General features: G+C 33.9%; 1 long non-coding RNA gene across 1 annotated transcript; it reads right to left on the minus strand.

The window, feature by feature from the left end:
- Positions 1-4,551: 4,551 nt before the first annotated feature.
- LOC139526009 (uncharacterized) lies at positions 4,552-21,590 on the minus strand. Its single transcript, XR_011665083.1, has 3 exons — positions 21,434-21,590; positions 7,454-7,572; positions 4,552-4,848 (listed from the first exon to the last, which is right to left on the minus strand). It is a non-coding gene; the product is annotated as an uncharacterized lncRNA (long non-coding RNA).
- Positions 21,591-22,118: the final 528 nt, after the last annotated feature.

Genomic DNA, 22,118 nt, shown 5'->3' on the forward strand with positions numbered 1-22,118 from the left:
TGAAAAATTTAACATGAATTTCATGCTAGCTGAGCTCAATTCACATTAATTGAACGCGAGTTTCATGTATAAGCTTGTTTCAGGTGAATCTCACATGAAATTTACCTGAACAAAATTTGCCTGTGTACATATATGGAAAACCCATGTATAACCCATTTAATTCACATTAGAACTTCGATACATGTCAACGATCATGGTAATTGGACAAATACGAATACATTTTGAAAAATATTTAATACAGGCACCATGCCTTTTACACTACCAACAATTTGACTAGCGTTTACATGTACATTAAATGCCGCTATAAAAACAGTACTTTTAGGAAACATTACTAATCAGTACATTAAATGCCGCTATATAAACAGTACTTTTAGGAAACATTACTAATCAGTACATTAAATGCCGCTATATAAACAGTACTTTTAGGAAACATCACTATTCAGTACATTAATTTTTATATCATTTTCAGTAATGTTGGGAAAAAGTTGATTACAGTACTGAAAATTACAGTCATTTTTCAGTACTGAAAATTTCAGCCATTTTTCAGTACTGAAAATTTCAGACATTTTTCAGTACTGAAAATTTCAGTAATTTTTCAGTACTGAAAATTTCAGTCATTTTTCAGTACTGAAAATTTAAGTCATTTTTCAGTACTGAAAATTTAAGTCATTTTTCAGTACTGAAAAATTCAGTCATCTTTCAGTACTGAAAATTTAAGTAATTTTACAGTACTGAAAATTCAATCATTTTTAAGTACAGAAAGTTGTAGTCAAATTCAAGACCTAATAAAAAACTCGGTTATGCTATCACAAGGGGCCCTATCACAAATATCATAAGCCCCAAAGGTGAGTTGGGAATAGAAATATGCTTACTTGGTCCTGTTCCGACCGGCAGTAAAAAGCTTGTTAAAGTGGGGCGTCCGTCTGGCTGTGAAAGATGTATCAAGTTTGCAGCTACGTCCTGTCAGAATGCATGTATCGAGGTTTAATCTAATGCCTCGAGTAAAGAGAGTGACAAGATCTCTGCACGTTAAGAACCCTTGCAACAACTCTTCTTGTTGCATGGCGAAATTTCTGTCCCTTACTTATATACCTTTATTTTCCAGTGGAAGTCGAAATTCCCCATGATCATCATCGGGATGGGCCTCTATTATTACAAGACCTACTAGTACCTGTTGTATTTATTGTTAACTTGTTCTCGTCCAGAACCATCGTGAAATATTTGCCACTGGACATAAAGCAATCAACAATCAATAAAAATTAATCATCAACAAATATTATAAGTTGGTTTGGGATAAAAACAAGAATTTTATTTTAAAACTCTATGGCTATATGTATTCTTTCATTTCAACACATTAATACATTAAAGAGGATTCTTTTGATGAACTGTATGACCACATTCTTTATGTGCCCGTTTCCAGCCACGACTTCTCATTTTTGATTGTCGTTATTTGTTGTATGTCATAATTGGTGTTATTCAATGTTTTTAGCGTAAACCAGTGCGGGTTTTTTTTCCTGACGATTAGTTTCGCTAGTTATCAAGATGACTTTTACAGCTTTCCATGCGCAATGATGTTTTCATTGTTGACTTATGTGAAAGGCGGAAAGGAGCTGTCATAAAAACAGTCAAATTCAATCGCATTAGCAACAAATACAAAACTATCAGACAGGGGTCACCATTACAGTTTTTCAATATTAAGCAGTCAGCACCATACAAAAAGTTCTGAATAGCTCCGAGAAAAAAAATAGATGTCATCTAGATGTAAAGCACAATGTCAGAATATCGTTCATCAAACTAAATGTATAACTACACAAAGACATATCTATAACATGACTTTGTCCGACTTGGGACAGAGGTGCATATAAATATGGCGGGTTAAACCGATTTTGTCGACGTCTGACGTTGAACATTATGGTTATTTATATAGTATCCTTGTTCTGTTGTTGTTAGTTGGGAGGCATACCACATCTCCTTGTTTTATTAATAGAACTAAATATGTAGATTATATATATGCAGTCGTCTATATTAAAACTGATGCTCTTTCATACTTTCTTGTAGCACTTGAAATGCAATGAGATTGACGTCTTTAATATAGTTCACGTTTCTCCTATAGATAGAAAAGATTCTTTTGATACCATGACAGTTTGTTTTCAGTAATAATTTAAAAGTAATTTAAAAGAATAAGCACACGTTTCAAGATATTTTTATAACATTAACCTTGGATCAAGTCAGGAACCTGTAGTCTAGTGGTTGTGGTTGGTTCATTTCGGTCATATTTATTGTTTGTAAATTGTTTTGTTATACATGTACATTAGGCAGTTAATATTCTGATATGAATTGTTTCATATTCATATTTCACATGTTTAAACCTTTTATAGCGACTTTTACTCACTCTATGAAGGTCGTACAGTCGACTACAATTGCGTATATCTACCTAAAACTTTGGTGAATTATTATAGTTGTATCATTGAAAATTATAACAACATTTCTTATTTTTACCAACACTGATATTTTCTATTCAACGGCAAGAAAATAGAACTTTTTGCTTCGTATTGTTCTTTGTGTGATTTTAATATAGCATAAGAATTTTGACAGCAGTAGATTTTGAATGAAAAGGCTGGACTAATTTTTAGGGTAGTAAGGCAGAATCCAATTAAAATACATAATTCTAAATATGAAAAGAAATGTTAGTTAAATCTCCACAAAACAGTAACACTTCTATAAAAGATATTTCAGTCTATTACTAATTGGAGTCTTATTCGGTTTTCTTCATCTTTTACGTTACAAGTAAAAGAGTGTTCAATTGCAAAAAAATGATTTTTTTTGTCCTTGACCTAAAGCACTTTCAAAATCACGGTTAGTGTAAAAGATCTAAACTACAGACAAATTTTCTACCTATGAACCCAAAGTGAATCGATCTATCACATGATTTTTTTTAATTGGAAATGAACACGAATCGAGTCTTCACAAGAATTTAACAGTAACTGAACATATTGTAGATAATATTATAGAAAGTAAATATGACTTTTTTTTTGGTCGTGAGCATGTTTTATACAACCTTTCTTTATTTCTTTTTTGTTGTTCAAATTTCTTGGTCCTCAACAATTAAAGTCCGTCCTGTAAAGCTCTAACCAATAATGTCTCAGACAAATACAACTTATAAGATGCAACGAGAATGCTCAAGTTGAAACGTTTCGCCTGCTTTTATATTCATGAATTATTTTATGCTGATAGACCAAGGAAAGAGTTTTAGTACAGGTGTCACATACATCACACATTGTCAAAGATCCATGAAAATGAAGTCAATGTGAGATAAACCAATTTAAGTCAGAAAGACATGTATAGCTGACAATCATTATACACACGTAATATAGTTTTTCTATTGCTTATCTCATACAAGAAACAGCCAAAACAATGAAAATTACATATTGACCAATGAACCATGAACAAATAGTCAAGGTGACTCGTCAGATGACCCCTGCTAGACAAGACATTTAAATCATAAAATCATTTCATACACTATATCTAGTTTTATCTACTAGTATTGCTAAAAGAAATAGACAAAAAAACTAAATTTAACATTGACTAATGACCTGTGCAAATTAGACAAATAATAGTTCACAAGACACATATAAAACTAATGACTAAGCAACACGAGTCCCACCATGGGTTTGATCTGGGGTGCTCCTGAAGGGTATGCTGATCCTGTTCCACATATAAATGTAGCACACATCCTGTTGCTCATGTTATTACAAACCCGGTAAATAGTCCAATTCGGTAGTTCACTAATAGATAAGTGAGAAATTAACATAATAAAAATAGAAATTTATTTCAAGCAGTTGCTTGACAATGAAAATGAAGTCAAGGCCAACAGACATAATACAGACTTTCGTTATATATATACATGTATAAGCCACAAGGTATGAAGCCTCCAGTTAAAAAAGTCAATTACCATATAAAATATCAAGCTCAATACAAATAGCTAACGCCGTAGGATTGTTATCTGTATCTTTCGCATGTCACAGGCACGACAATAAAGCAAGAAGACAAGCAAAGTCATGTACATCGATGACTCGCATCCTGGATTTTAGTTGTATTTGTTGATCAACTTTGAAACAAATTACTCAGGGAAAAGGGTCTTACTTGCAAAAGACAGAACGAAAGATTTTTTTCTAATCCATTTATCAACTTAATATTCTAAAATTAATTTATTCAAACGCCTGTACCAAGGTAGGAACCTTCGCATTGCTTGTCTCATGTCAAAAAACATAAAAAAAAATCTTTGTTGATTTAGTTTTCATTCACAATGCAGAGCATGCTACATGTATCAAGTGTCGATGGTATGTTTCCCTTTTGATTTTTGTTTGGTGTTTTTTATCGATTGATTGCTGTCGGATACGAATGCGTTTTTTTTAAGGGGGAAGGGGGACAGGGACCCATTCCTCTATATGGAGCTACATGAATGGTGAAAGCATAAACTTTCTACATGTCCCACAACATGGAAAGGACTATTTAAATGTTTTGTACTTAAATGTTTCATTTAAAACTAACTTTTCTCTTTTGAGACTTTATCTGTAATGTTCATACAATAATTTTAATTTAAATTGTATATTATTATGAACGAGCTTCTGGTTTGGAAAATATACACTCATGGCAAGTTATTACAGGTTCTTTCGGTCTCTTTAAAAATACACCACTGTATGTCTCTTACAGTTTTGTTTAAATGTTCTTCCCTGCACATAATTACTTATTTGTATGTTATATTCTTGTAGGATGTTGATTCAATGATAAAATCCTGTTTCATAAACCGTATTAGACTCTTGGAATTCTTCATTCTGTTGCTGAAATCTAAAAATAAAATTCAGAGTACAGTTTTCTTAAATAATCATCAAATACTACGGTAACCTTACCAATCAGGGTTATTATTAAGGAATTTAAAGATGAGTCCATATATTTAGCAATGGTGAGATTAAGGATTTTTTGTGATTTATAATTTATCATTGCAGTCTCCATGATAAACTAGAACAAGATAAAAAAAATTAATAATAACATTAACGGTACCAATTTTTCTGCACCAGATGCGCATTTCGACAACACTTGTCTCTTCAGTGATGCTCGTGGCCAAAATATTTAAAATCCAAAGCGTATATAAAAGATGATCAAAGATGAAGAGCTATAATAAGTTAACCCTTAAAATTAGATCTATGAATATTTTTTAGTTATTGCTATAACATTGTTTTAAAGGGGCACTAGCTGTCAAATTCATTGTAACCGATTTGACTCAAATTCTCATATTTGGTTTATAACAATGTAAAACATTCATCCAAACTATCAAAAGTCTAAAATAAACAGTTTACAGAGCATGGGGTAGATAATATATAGGTTCGTTTCGTGTGTATTTTAGTCCAGACGCCATGTAATTAACTATCGATTTGACCTCAGATGACCATACAGGCGATGTAAACAAAAATAAAGATACGAATAGATTAAACTAACACGTGCAATTGCATTTTTAGCTCACCTGGCCTAAAAGGCCATGTGAGCTTTTCTCATCACTTGGCGTCCGTCGTCGTCGTCGTCGTCGTCGTCGTCGTCGTCGACGTCGTCGTCGACGTCGTCGTCGTCGTCGTCGTCGTCTGTCGTCGTTAACAATTTTTCAAACATCTTCTCCTCTGAAACTACTGAATGGATTTGAATGAAACTTAACATGATTGTTCCTTAGTATATCCTGCACAAAATGTGCGCTTCGATTTTTGATCGGTCAAAAAACATGGCCGCCGTTACTTAAAATAGAACATAGGGGTCAAATGCAGTTTTTGGCTTATATCTCAAAAACGAAAGCATTAAGAGCAAATCTGACATGGAGTAAAAATGTTCATTAGGTCAATATCTATCAGCCCTGAAATTTTCAGAAGAATCAAACAAACCATTGTTGGGTTGCTGCCACTTAATTGGTAATTTTAAGGAAATTTTGCAGTTTTTGGTCATTATCTTGAATATTATTATAGATAAAGATAAACTGTAAAGAGCAAAAAGGATCAGCAAAGTAAGATCTACAAATAAGTTAATATGACCAAAATTGTCAATTGACCCCTTAAGGGGTTATTGTCCTTTAATGACAATTTTTCACAATTTGTTCATCATATTTGCTAACTTTAAAAAATCTTCTCCTCTGAAACTACTGAATGGATTTGGTTAAAACTTAGCATGGTTGTTCCTTAGATTATCCTGCACAAAGTGTGTGCTTTGATTTTTGATCCGTCAAAAAACATGGCCGCCGTTACTTAAAATAGAACATAGGGGTCAAATGCAGTTTTTGGCTTATATCTCAAAAACGAAAGCATTAAGAGCAAATCTGACATGGAGTAAAAATGTTCATTAGGTCAATATCTATCAGCCCTGAAATTTTCAGATGAATCAAACATCCAATTGTTGGGTTGCTGCCACTTAATTGGTAATTTTAAGGAAATTTTGCAGTTTTTGGTCATTATCTTGAATATTATTATAGATAAAGATAAACTGTAAACAGCAAATATGATCAGCAAAGTAAGATCTACAAATAAGTCAATTTGACCAAAATTGTCAATTGACCTCTTTAGGAGTTATTGCCCTTTAAAGACTTTTTTCACAATTTGTTCATCATGTTGACTTACTTTAAAAAATCTTCTCTTATGAAACTGCTGTATCAATTTCAGCCAAACTTAGGCTAAATGAGTTTCAGAGTTTTAGAGTATCTAGTATAAATTTTATATTTCATTTCCTTGTATGTCAAGAAACATAGCTCCTATGGCTAAAATAGAACATAGGAGAAAATGATTTTTTTTTGCTTTTGAAGAAAATAGGACGATTCAAAGAACATTTAAATGAATTGAAAAGCCAAAATAATCATTGATGAGAGATTAAACCAAAAAAATTCAGGTGAGCGATTCAGGCTCTTGAGAGCCTCTTGTTATAGGTCTGTTTGATTTTATTTTATAGATTAAAAATAGATGTTTCTCATTGTTTTTAACCATATAAGAATGATTTTATGTGCATCGAATTAGTAATCAAATGATTTACCGTAGTTTCACTTTCATTGTTTACATTCTTTTTCTTTAAATAACCAGTACACGTACAATGCATGCGTTGTCAATCTCTAGCTAGGGGTTAACTTGAAGTTCACAATGAATACCGGTTAGAATGATGATGACGTTTTCACTTGCAAGTGAATCAGTCAAAAATTATGTTTAATCGCTTATTTCAACAAAATTAAAGGAAATTGATTCCTAAAAGCCAACTATTATTTCATTATTCCAATTTGATTAATGATTGATCTAAAAAAAAAATCATACTTTATTTTTTTATATATATCGTAGCTAGTGCCCCTTTAATTATCCATAGTTCATGGATGGAGTATGATACATGCACATATATTATTTTTTAAATTCTGTATTTTACTGATAAATATACTCACTTTTATAGTCAACATCACACTTTTACACTAACAGCAGCAACTGCAGGTGAGACACAGAGTTCTGTGGATCCATTTAGAAAATGTTCAATCTATGTATCCCTATGAAGATTTCTTGTTCCCTAGTTTGGTAAAATAATTAAGCTCATTAGTATGCAGAGGAAAACAGTTTTTACAATTTTAGATAAGTTAACGGACAATGATAACGGATAAAAATGTATGAATATAGCAAAGTAGGCTAAAACAAATATGACAACCAATTCTTTTAAATGGATTTTTTAAAACTTGACTATAGGCTGATAAGACTTGAAAGAAATTATTGTGCCCAACATGCCCAGAGCATGAGGAAAATTAACTCTCTGCAACTTAAAATGCAGGAACTAAATTATGTACAAATTACAATAAACAGCTGCGCCATGAGCGCATGATACGCCTGTCGTCTTGTGTGATAGTTTAATGCAATAATCATAAATAATTTTTGAGAAAGTTTTAAGCAATAACCATATATTGTTTTTGAGATACAGAGGGATATATGAACCCAAAAAAACTAAATATCACTAAAATCAAATTTTGAATCAAAACCAAAAAGTATACAGATCTTAAGATTAATGTTACACAGAAGTATGTAAAGTTTTAAGCAATAATCATAAATTGATTTTGAGATACGGCGTGACATGCATGTAAAAATACCCACCCCCTTTTTACAAAATACTAAATAACTGAAAAATGAAATTTTAAATCACCACCATAAAGTATACAGTATAACAAAGAAGTGTGTAAAGTTTTAAGCAATAATCATAAATTGATTTTGAGATACGGCGTGACATGTAAAAATACCCTCCCCCTTTTTTACAAAATACTAAATATCTGAAAAACGAAATTTTAAATCATCACCAAAAAGTATACAGATCTTAAGATTAATATAACAAAAAAGTGTGTAAAGTTTTAAGCAATAATCATTCTGTGTAACATTAAATCGTTTTTGATATACAGTGCGACATGTGAAAAAACACACCCCTATTTTAGTTACAAAGTGCCGTAACTCAAAAAGTTTTAATCTTATTTTGACCGAAAAGTATACAGATCATTTGACTATCATAAGAAACAACTACAATAAGTTTCGTGAAATTTGGATAAGTCGTTCTCAAGTTACGGCGCGACATGTTTACGTCAGACAGACGGACAGACGGACGGACACCGGACATTTGTATAACATAATACGTCCCGTCAAAATTTTGACGGACGTATAAAAAAGTAAAAATGAAGCTTTGCTGTAGTAAAATATAAACTTGCGTAGCAACAGATCAAAATGATAAGATCTTTTCGTCAACTCCCTCCCCCCTCCCCTCCCAAAAAAAACCCATCAAATTATTGTCCCCTTAAAACAAAACAACCCTTACCATGGCAACCATAAAAGAACCATTGTAGTAAAGTTACAGATTGCATAACAATATACCCGGAGACAAATTATTAAGTGACACAGTTTTGATGGCAACATCCAGTGGCGGATCCAGTAATTTTCATAAGTGGGGGCCCGCTGACTGCCTAAGAGGGGCCCCGCTCTAGTCAAGCTTCGGTGATTCCCTTTATAAGCAAGCAGGTTTTTTTTCTCAAAAAGGGGGCTGGATCTAAATAAACAAACTTTAATTACAACAACAACCAGGTGCTCCGCAGGGCACATCTTTATACGACCGCAGTGGTCCAACCCTGAACGGTTGGAGCAAATTTGGTCACAATATTCAAGCTTGATACTGTCTGAATTTGGATTGTGATCGAATTTTTGTAATAATAAAGGTTTTTGTCACACAATAAATGTGGCCAGAGATCTAACAAATCTACTGTACAATACTGTGCAACTGAAGGCTTCTTCTTGAAATTTTTCAAAATTCGAATTTCGAAAATTTTTGAAAAAAAGGCATCCCTTAAAAAATTTAACCCCCCCCCCCCCCTAAAAAAAACTTATTGAAACCCCCTTTTTAAGCAATAACCCTTCAATTCAATCCCATCATTTCCCTTGTAGTATGGAACCTTGTATTACAATTTCAGAGAGATTCATTCACCTAAACAATTTTTGTTTGGAAACTAGAAACATGCTTCTTTTTTGCCCTTTTTTGGCCCCACTAATTCCTACATATTTGGGCAATTATTCCAAAACTTAATTCTAGCCTCCCCTTTGTTATGTGGAACATTGTGGTACAATTTTAGAAAGGTCAATATAATTACACACAATTTATTGTCTTGAAACTAGAAAAATGCTTGCTTTTGGTCCCTTTTTGGCCCTTTATTCCTAAACTTTTGACCCATAACCCCGTAAACGAATCCAAACCTTCTACTTGTGGTTTTTTAACATTGTGGTACAATTTCAGAGAAAATGAAATACTTATACACAAGTTATTATCCTTAAACTAGAAAAATCCTTGTTTTGGGCTTCTTATTCCAAAACGGTTGGACAACCATCCCCAAAATCGATCCCAACCTTCCTTTTGTGGTATTGACCCTTCAGAAAAAAAATCATTAAGATCTATTTTGTTTAAACTAAAGAAACTGTCCAGAGCCCAATTCCACGCTTTTGGACCACTAAAAGAACCAGATGCTCCACAGGGCGCAGCTTTTTACGAAAACAAAAACTCCCCAAATCAATCCCAACCTTCCTTTTGTCGTCATAAACCTTGTGTGAAAATTTCATAGATTTCTATTTTCTTTTACTAAAGATATTGTGCAAAAACTAAGAAAAATGCTTATTTTGGACCGTTTTTGGCCCCTAATTCCTTAACTGTTGGGACCAAAACTCTAAAAATCAATCCCAACCTTCTTTTTGTGGTCATAAACCTTATGTTAAAATTTAATAGAATTCTGTTTACTGAAAGTTCTTGTGCGAAAACCAAGTAAATTGCTATTTTGGGCCCTTTTTGTCCCTAATTCCTAAACTGTTGGGACCAGAACTCCCAAAATCAATCCCAACCTTCCTTTTATGGTCATAAACCTTGCGTTTAAATTTCACAGGTTTCTATTTACTTATACTAAGGTTAAAAAATGTTTTCGGACGACGACGACGACGACTACGACGACGCCAACGTCATACCAATATACGACCGAGACCACAATTGTCTGTTCTTCTTCGCTTTGTTGTTCGCTTCGTTGTTACGAATATAGTCCCTAGTGTTTACTCGTTTAAACTAATATGATATGTTGCTTGTAACTTTTCTTTTCATTTAAAGTACCTAATACAATACCAAAGAGCTTCCAAAACTTAAAATGACTGGAATTTATTACAGCTTTGTGTTTATTAACTTAATTCTCTGGTTGATGAGCTCTTTTGTGGCCGGTAACAGAGTAGAGAGTAAAATCACAAAAATACTGAACTTAAGGTCGTGATAACGTTGCTGTGAGATCGTAGCGCAATCTCTCCGAATAGAAACACGCTTTCGCTACGCTCTCGCAACGATTGTACAGCGACCTTTGCGATCTTACTACGATCTTAGTGCACTTTCACTACGCTTCTACCACGACATAATTTCGCCACGACCGCACCACGATTGTTTTGAACATGTTCAAAGTTGGCCACGCTCTTCACGATCTTGAAGATCTCACCACAACCGTGCTAAGACCTTACTGCGACCTACACGATCATCAAAATTTTCATTTTTTCCACAGATCGTAGTGCGATCGTGGCTTAGTGGGACTGGGGTATAAGAGAAAACTCAATTCGGAACATCCATAATCACATGGCTAAATCAAATAACAACACGCATTCAACAAAAGGATAGACAAGAATTATCAAATTCCAAATTTAATCTTTGGAAGATCTATAAAATATTTAAGTTTCTCACTGAATGTATACAAAGAGGGTAACCAAAGATTTTGCGACGATGCAAATATTAAACTTTACAATATAAATAAATATCTTTAACCAACGAATTCAAATAGCAAAAGCTATGCAATTAACAAATATATACTTATATAAGATTCATGTAAATTATTTAACAATGAAATACATTAATTATGAAATTTGAAGTTTTACCAAGGGCGCTAATAATTAATTAATAACACTGTCTACCACACAGCATTTCGGGGACACTCCCTCTGGTATCTTTCCTCCCTCTTTTATAGCTGACTATGCGGGGGCTTTTTCTAATTATTGGGGGCATTATGATGACCTATAGTTGCTAATGTTTGTGTCATATAGTCACAGAGTCATCCTTATCGCTTCCCTCAATCTTTATTCTATCACCAATAGTTTCAACACCTAGTCTGATCAAGTCTTGATCAGTAAGGTGCTGAAGAGTGTCATCTTCTATCCTATCATCTTTAAACTTTTTAATTTGAAAGATTTGCAGATTAAGTTCTGCAAGAGTACGTTGTATAGCAGACGACATGTTGACAGTATGAAAATAAACCCGAAAAAATTATACATGTTTTCGGTTATTTTCGGAAGTCTACCACCACCACATAATGAAAAAAAAGCACTGAAAGTAATTGATTAACCACCTAGTATAACAATTTTTGAACCAAACATAAAACATTTTGACCACTGATCATAAAGTTGTTTGAACTGAACATAATATTTATTTTACTGAACATAATGATCAGTCTACAGAACATAATATTTATTTCACTCAACATAATGATAACAGTTCTGATAATAAAGTGCTGCGCTTTAGCGCATGATACGCCCGTTGCTCTTTTAACTTGTTTTTGAAAGTGTTAGTTATTGTCCCAAAATTGGAAAATTCCCCCTTTTTTAAGCATAAAAATTCATAACTCGGAAATGTAAAATGATAAATTTATAAAAATTGAAAGGGAGCTTACATCAATAGATATAAACAATTTACCAAAGTTTCATGGACATTGGTGAAAGCCTTTTTGAGTTATTGTCCGAAGTGTTAAAAATCCCCCTTTTTTATGAATAAAGCCCCATAAATCTAAAACTTAAAATCTGAAATTTATAAAAATTGAAAGGGAGCTTACATCAATAGATATATACAATTCACCAAAGTTTCATGGACATTGGTGACAGCGTTTTTGAGTTATTGTCCGAAGTGTGGACGACGGACCCCCTTTTTTTATGAATAAAGCCCCATAAATCCAAAACTTAAAATCTGAAATTAAAATAAAGAACGAAAGGGAGCTTACGTCAATAGATATAAACAATTCACTTAAGTTTCATGGAAATTGGTGAAAGCGTTTTCGAGTTATTGTCCGAAGTGTGGACGACGGACGGACGGACGGAGGGACGGACAACGGTATACCATAATACGTCCCGTCTAAAGACGACGGGCGTATAAAAAGTGTCTTTGACCACTGAATATTTCGGTTTCTGTAATCAACATAATGAGAAATCTACATAATATAATAATAATTTATGTTGACAGAAGATATTTTCAAAAGTACTGAATATAAAGACAAAAGTATATAGATTAAAGTGCTGAATATAATACCAGCTCTGCACAATATAATGATTATTCTACTGATCATTATGATGTTATTGCTCAACATAATTGTTATACTACTGAACCATGTGAACATAATAAAAAGGGCACTCATAATCGAGAAAAAAACGCTGAAAATAATTAAATGTTCACAGCATATACTAAATATGAACAACGGAAGACAGCTATCACAAATAGATTCTGGGTGTATCTGTGACTGGGAAATGTGTTGGTCTGGAACCACATACACACAATAAACAGTACGGACTCTGACTCTGGGACTAGCTCTTGTAACAAAAGACGACTCTGGTTAGCGCGATGTATAATTTAATAAGTTCAGCATGGAATACAATTGTACAGAGTTGGGACTGCTCAGTGTAATACTAAATCCAATCTGCCACATCAAAATAACAACATAGTTTATATAACAAACCAAAACTACTTGTACTTGACAAATATTTCTCTAAATGAGTGAGAAAATTCAAATAAGGGATAACAGAATAATTAACACATACATGTAGATAATAATTAACAATTATAGAACATACAGTAGATAGATATAGGAAGATGTGGTGTGAGTGCCAATGAGACAACTCTCCATCCAAATAACAATTTAAAAAGTAAACCATTATAGGTTAAAGTACGGCCTTCAACACGGAGCCTTGGCTCACACCGAACAACAAGCTATAAAGGGCCCCAAAATTACTAGTGTAAAACCATTCAAACGGGAAAACCAACGGTCTAATCTATATAAACAAAACGACAAACGAGAAACACGTATATATTACATAAACAAACGACAACTACTGTACATCAGATTCCTGACTTAGGACAGGTGCAAACATTTACAGCGGGATTAAACGTTTTAATGGATCCAAACCTTCTCCCTTTTTCTGAAACAATAGCATAACATCACAACATAGAAAAACACACGATAAAATATCAATTGGCTGACTTAACTCAATCAAAAACGTATGATTACACAATGAACATACAGACTTATTTATGGGATTAAAGCCTTGGCTTGTCAAATACGAATAATCTGAGACTACTATAACAATGTGTTATAGTAGTCTCAGGAATAATTATAGATCATTTTGAAGTAAAATGTCGCCATTTAAAAAAAAAAATTAAAACATGAAATTATATTAGCTTAATCTTCTAAACTTGACTTAAATCTTGCACAATAAAAATATCAAAATCCCTAGTGAAATATTGCAAATATAACAAAATCACTGGTTTTACAAAATCTTTAACAAAATGTCCAAAAAGTATCAAAATCAATTTTTGTCCATTTTTCCACTGTGACACAGCTATGGCGTTCCATATTCCTTGTCTGTCCTATTATATTCATATATGGTATTTGAAATGAAAATAAGCACAAAACCAGTCATTTTAACAATTAAGATCCTATCAAGGAACCCTTTTAAGGTGACTATATCAGAGACAGAAACAAAATGTATACAATAGATATAAAAAAAGAAGATGTGGTATGATTGCCAAATAGACAACTCTCCACAAGAGACCAAAATGACAGAAACTACCAACAACAGGTCATCGCACGGCCGTCAACAATGAGCAAAGTCCATACCGCATAGTCAGCTATAAAACTTAAAAGGCCCCGAAATAACAATGTAAAACGAGAAAACTAACGGCTTATTCATGTACAAAAAATGAACGAAAAAAAAATTGAACACATAAACAAACAACCACTGAATAAGTATACAAGACAAAAAGAAAAGGACAGTACAAAATATGTGAAGAATCTAATCTAAAATAAAAATGAAAATAATCCTCGTACAAAATAAATATTTATCTATAAAAAAAGGTGACTAGATGCTCTGCAAGGGTAATTAGCATATTTCGAATTTTACTTAATATGTTTTTGACCAGCAATTTAAAAAAAAAAAAAAATACATATTTGAACAATAAAACAAAGAATTTTTCATCATAGGATCGGGATATTGTAACTTGATAAAGGAATTCGAATGTGAAATGGTGGTAGCTAACCACGGATCCAAGAAAAGACACGTATTATATGTTAATAAACACGATATTAAAATAAGAAGATGTGGTATAATTTCCAATGCGATTTCTGTTTACTACAAGCTATAACTACTGGAAGAAAAAGCTCCAGTAAAATTAAATTTTATCAAGGATTGGAGAGGCCTTGTTATCTGAAAGACAGAGAACACAACATGATTTTTTTTTATATCGGGAACTTTTCAATATTCCCAACTATAGAATCCGACAAATTGACGAAAAAGTTGTTTTTTTTTAGTGAGAACAACATTTTATCAAACCATATTTATATCTTCAATATAAAAATAAGGAGATGTGATAGGAATTTCAAAGTTAAAAAATAAATGGATTTAAGCAATTATAGTCGGCAATAACAGCTTCCGACATGAAAAATAAGAATTAATACACAAACTGACGGCCTAATTCATAATAAAAGAATTTACGAAAAACATATATGACATACACGAAAAAACGACAAACACTGAACTACGGGCTTTTGACTTAAAACAGGTACATACAGAATTTGGCGGGGTTAAAAATGTCTGTGTGCGCTCATTTCTAAAAAAAAAACACCTATCACAACACAAGACCAAACTATAAAAAAAAATCAGTTGAATGATCGGATTTAATTAATGATTTAATACTATCAATGACGATATCAGATCAGGTGCGGGATCCAAACCACGGAACACCCTGAAATTCCACAAAATAAAAAAAAATCGAAAAACTTAAATGGGGTTTCAATCACCAACACTCCCTCTCCCCTCATGCCGGATCCGCTCAGGCAGACTCAACTTTTGAGTGTGTAATTTAGGTATAAAAAGTAGTATAGTGGGGGGGAGTATGACCCCCAAACCTCGGACGCGAGACGCGCGCTGCGCGCATGCGCTGACGCTATATTTGGGCCTTAGCGTGGACACCGTAGTTGACTCTGAAATCTAAGGGTATGACTCACAGGCCGACACCATATTTGGGCCTTCGCGCGGACGCGAGCGCTATAGTTGGACCTGAGCGCGGACGCGAACACTATATTTGGGCCTTCACGCGGACATCGGGACACCAACTCCATATTTGGACCTGAAATCGGGACGCGAGACTTAATAGTAAGACCTGCGCGCGTACACTCACGCTATATTTGGGCCTTCACGCGGACATCGGGACACCAACTCCATATTTGGACCTGAAATCGGGACGCGAGCGCTATATTTGGACCTGCGCGCATACACTGACGTTATATTTGGGCCTCAGCACGGACGTCATAGTTGACTCTGAAATCTAAGGATATGACTCACAAGAACGCCGTATTTGGACGCTGACGCTATAGTTGGGCTTAAACCTTGTACGCTATACCTATATGTTGGACCAAGCTACCCTCCAAGGTGGACGTTACGTCACACCCTAGAAAGTGGACGGTATACCATTTAAGGTGTGACGTAAAAAGAAATCGCAAAGCAATACTACTGAATGTTTCACGATTGTCATGTTAATAAGATAAGCTATCCAAAAAATAAAAAAGAAAAAGATGAATATTTTATGTATTGATTTCAAACATTTTAATCCAATTATCTTTACACGTGCATCTATTTATAGTACCGCCTACTGGATTGATTGACAGTTTATCTGATTTATATAAATAGTATATCTTGGGGAATTCTTACAGTTGTTATAAGCATGTCTTAGTAGTAACTATTTTAAGAGGTAGAATTTTTTCTTCTTCAGAATTATCACAGACTTATAATTAAGGGGTTTGGTAAGCGTTTAGCAAAGAAAAATTTGCGTCCGTTTGGAGGGTATACCGTCCACTTTTAAGGGTGTGACGTAACGTCCACCTTAAAGGGTATACCGTCCACTTTCTAGGGTGTGACGTAACGTCCACCTTGGAGGGTATCTTGGTCCAACATATAGGTATAGCGTACAAGGTTTAAGCCCAACTATAGCGTCAGCGTCCAAATACGGCGTTCTTGTGAGTCATATCCTTAGATTTCAGAGTCAACTATGACGTCCGTGCTGAGGCCCAAATATAACGTCAGTGTATGCGCGCAGGTCCAAATATAGCGCTCGCGTCCCGATTTCAGGTCCAAATATGGAGTTGGTGTCCCGATGTCCGCGTGAAGGCCCAAATATAGCGTGAGTGTACGCGCGCAGGTCTAACTATAACGTCTCGCGTCCCGATTTCAGGTCCAAATATGGAGTTGGTGTCCCGATGTCCGCGTGAAGGCCCAAATATAGTGTTCGCGTCCGCGCTCAGGTCCAACTATAGCGCTCGCGTCCGCGCGAAGGCCCAAATATGGTGTCGGCCTGTGAGTCATACCCTTAGATTTCAGAGTCAACTACGGTGTCCACGCTAAGGCCCAAATATAGCGTCAGCGCATGCGCGCAGCGCGCGTCTCGCGTCCGAGGTTTGGGGGTCATACTCCCCCCACTATACTACTATAAAAGATTGATAACAATACAAAATAACTAACTGATATTAAATTGTAACAGAAAAAGGAGAGAAAATCATTCCAGACATGTGTTGCAGCATTGGATTACAGTAGTTTTAATAAATATTTATATGACAGAAGTATCATGGAAAACATAAACTAATCATGAATATGGCAGAAGAGATAGTACACGGTTTATGTTCTTCTCATAGATATTGTTCAGGAAGGCTCAGAGTGATTGTACAGTAAACTTGCAAGCGATTGTACAGTCAATAAAAATATTCGACATGGAGAAAATGAATATATTTGGATTTCTACTGGAACAATGACTTCAAAACTTTCAGACAGGTACGACTATATATCAGAAAAGGTAAATGTGGAAATTCAGGTAGCAAACATTGATTTTTCGATGTTTTTTTTATACATTTTTCGATGTTTTTTTATACATTTTTGATCGCTGTTGTGTGACAAATTTGATCGTTTCACATGGAGCTCCATCATTCTAAGGAAAACGTTTGGATGCACATAGCTTTCTTATTATTTTATTGGTTCTTTATAAGAATATTTTAGCTACCAAAACTTGAAGCAGAAACGTTACATAGCTATATATAGTAACATAAGAGTTCATCAAATTTTCATCAAGCAATTTGTTAATTTGCAAATGTCGGGGCCCCTTTTGACAGTCTCCCGAATGACAAAATTATTAGAAAACCGTACAGTTCCGTTTCCACACTATGGTACTGATCTCTCCGAATATAATCACGCTTTCACTACGCTCTCGCTATAATGATACAGCGACCTTTGCGATCTTACCACGACCTTAGTGCGAACTCACTAATACCTGATTCCACTACGATTGCTTTGAACATGTTCAAAGTTGTATACGCTCATCACGAACTTGAAGACCTCACCACGACCGTGATACGACCTTACTGTGATCTTCAAGATCGCACTACGATCGTCAACATTTGCATTTTTTCACAGATCGTAGTGCGATCGTTGCCTAGTGTGACTGCGGACTTAAACTTTATTAGTTCAATAGAGCCACATGAGCTTAACAACAAAATATTGCTACCCTTAGCCCCATTTGTTTACCATTTCCTGGTAACAGGACTCAATTTGGCAAAAAAGAGGGAAAGTGCAGAGTTTATAAATTAGCCAAATTATGTTTAATAAAAAGAAATAATATAGATATTCAGACATTTAAACCTGTTTTCAGTTTAAAAAAACAAATAAAAATAGTGTTCAAAAGTAAACTTTCGTTAAAAAAATATGGATTATTTGAAGAAAAAAAACAACAAAGTGCACACATTTAAAGAACATTTTATATATAAAACAGAATTTACTAATAATTTAACATAAAACAGATTATGTTTATCTGTTTATCTTTTAATACAAAAAAGTTATGTATTCTTGTCGACAGGAAAAATATGTCCACAAATCCGAATTTTGAGCGTCCGTCGTCGTTAACTTATAAACAAATTTTCTCCTCTGAAACTACTGGGCCAAATTTAACCAAACTAAGCCACAACCATCATTGGGGTATCTAGTTTCAAAATTGTGTCCGGTGACCCGCCAAACTAACCAAACTAACCAAGATGGCCTCCATGGCTAAAAAAAGAACATAGGGGTTAAATGTATATTTTGGCTTATCACTCTGAAACCAAAGCATTTAGAGCAAATCTGACGAAGGGTAAAATTTTTAACTAGGTCAAGATCTATTACTATCTGCTCTGAAATTTTCAGATGAATCGGACAATGGGTTGTTCGGTTACTGTCCCTGAATTGGTAATATTTAGGAAATTTTGTCCGTTTTCTGTTATTATCTTGAAAATTATTATAGATAGAGATCAACTGTAAACAGCCATTATGTTCACCAAAGTAAGATCTACAAAAAAATCAACATGATTGAAATGGTAAATTGATCCCTTTAAATAAGGAGTTATTGCACTTAATAGTAATTTTTTTACCAATTTTTCGTAAATTTTTTACAAAAATCTTCTCCTCTGAAACTACTGGACCAAATTCAACCAAACTGAGCCAAAATCATTATTAAACTAAAAGTATATTTTTATATATCTGCTCTAAAATTTTCATATGAATTGTACAACTGGTTGGTTGGTTGCTGTCCCCCAATTGTTAATTTTTAAAGAAATTTAGCCGTTTTTGGTTATTATCTTGAATGCTATCATATAAAGAGATAAACTGCAAATAGCATTAATGTTCAGCAAATTAAGATCTACATATAAGTCAACATGACCGAAATGGTCAATTGACCCCTTTAGGAGTTATTGCCCTTTATAGTAATTTTTTAACAATTTTCATTAATTTGGTAAATTTGGGTAAGTTTTTACAAAATGTGTTCCTCTGTAACTAAAGGGCCAAGTTCATTACAGATAGAGCAAATTGTAAGTAGCAAGAATGATGAGTAAAGTATGATCTACGAACAGATCACAATCACCAAAAAACAATTTTGTCATGAATCCATCGTTTTCCTTTGTTTAATACACTCATAAACCAAGGTGCGCAACACAGGCTCTTAAGAGCCTCTAGTTATCCTTCATTGAACTTTTGATGTCGTCCCTTAGGCCGTTAGTTTATTTCGTCTTAATTGTTTCACATTTTTTTTTGTCGTGGCCTTTTATAACTGATATACAGTATGGGTATTTGTCATTTTTTGTCAAAGGCCGCACTGTTGGTTATAATTGATAATACTACTTCATTGATCTCCAGTTGATAGTTGCCAAATTGGCAGTCATACCACATCTCCTTACTTGTTATGATATTGTATACATTTTTCGTACATGACTTTAAATTTCGCGTCCTGTCTAAACTATATATGAAATATTAGTCGCTTGACGTTAAAAGCAAACAACTAACAATCAATCAATTTAAACTCGTGTTTAATAAGTAGAAAATCAATTAATTTTTGGAGTTAAAAGGGGGAGGTGGCAGGAGGTCTTTGAATATAAATATGGTGGCCTGGTAAGAGGTGGAATCAATAGGCATGCTTAGCGACAAGTTAAGACTTTAAAAATAATTTAAAAAAATCCGAAAAAAATCGTGCTGCCCCATTCCCATCCATAGAATAACAAAAGGTCGTACCCTTACTGTTATTGTCCGTGTGTTTTATCAAATATTATTTATCCAGCTAGTTATCCATATAGTGTCCTTCTAAGGAGGCAACTGTTCAATATTCTGGGGTGGGGGGGGGGGGCTTGATAATCACAAAAATGAATGGTTTGTTCTGTGGTAGTTTCAAAATACATAACCTGACTTACAATGCATTGAAAATAAACTATGCAGGTCTATTCGAAAGTATTAGATGGCAACGGATTCTTCATAAAATTCATTTTTTCCCAAAAAAAAGTCGTGAAACACTTCCGAAAAGTTTATATAATAAAATTATTAATATTATTTAAAATATACTTGAAATGTCTGAAAAAGGGTTTCATTTAACTTGAGCTATATTGTGTCAGATACACATACCTCACTTTTATTACAGGGCAGTTACTACATTGAGGCAAATTTAATGCTTACGTTATAATTTTATATATACTCAAAATTGGAATAAAAAAGAAGTATCAATTTAGATATTTCTCATCAGACATGTTATTTTTCCTTAAATCTTTTATTTATTTATTCATTTCAAAGTCTAATTTTCTGTCAACCAATGTATTCGCTGATACTGTTTTTCTCTTTAGCCCTTTCTAGCCTAATAGCTATTTTGCTGCAATATACTTGATACATAATTTTCTAAAGTTGTTATTTTACAATTCTTTATGCCTCAATTATGGGCATTATGTTTTCTGCTCTGTGCGTGCACTCCTCCATCTGTCTGTCCCACTTCAGGTAAACGTTTGTGGTCGAGGTAGTTTTTAATGAAGTTGTTGTCCAATCAACTTGAAATTTAGTAAACATGTTCCTTTTGTCTTTGTCTGAGTTGTCATTATAGATGGTCCTAACTGTCTTTTTTAGACGGTCCGAGTTGTCCGAGGACGGACATGTTCTGCAACCAACTAAAATTTTGAACACGTTATTTGATTTCGTGATCATCATACTAACCAAATGAAATGTGAACTACTTTGATATATTTCGTAACTTTTTACCTTAAAAAATCCTGGTTCTAAGTAGATTTGGAAGTTGTCGTCAGCAAAAGATTAAAACACCGTTCATTGCGGGCTTCCGTTGTCGTTGATTTCTATATTTTATGCAATGTCAATTTCATCATGCAATACTTTCTCCGCAATCAGGGGTTCATTAAGGGATACAAACAGTGTGATATTCATGCTAATAATATATAACAGTTACGATTTAAAAATCAATTTTAATTTAGGTTACAGTAAGAAAAAAACAATATCAGGTCAATGTCATAAAGATATAAACTTTTTAGTATATTGAATAAAACTGGGGAAAGGAAGGGCGCAGTAAAACCTCGCCCCGCCCTTCCCTAGTTTCGCAGTCTCATACATATTTTTTGTATGAGGCTAAGAAACTGGGGAAGGACGAGGTTCTACCGAACCCTTCCCCAGTTTTGCGCCAAGCACAAAACAAGTCTATATTTTTCTGACATTGACCTAATATTGCTTTTATACTGCAACATAAATTAATAAATTGATAGCTATTCCAATCATAACACAAACGAAAGACTTATTTTCATCCCTTCATGGACCCCTGATTGTGGAGAAAGTGTGCCATGATGAAATTGACATCGTACACAATTAATAGAGCTTTGTTACAATATTTTATATAAAATAAACACAACTAGTTGCAGTATAAAAACATTTTATATTT

This window comes from Mytilus edulis, chromosome 6, assembly GCF_963676685.1.
Source record: "Mytilus edulis chromosome 6, xbMytEdul2.2, whole genome shotgun sequence".
NCBI lineage: Eukaryota > Metazoa > Mollusca > Bivalvia > Mytilida > Mytilidae > Mytilus > Mytilus edulis.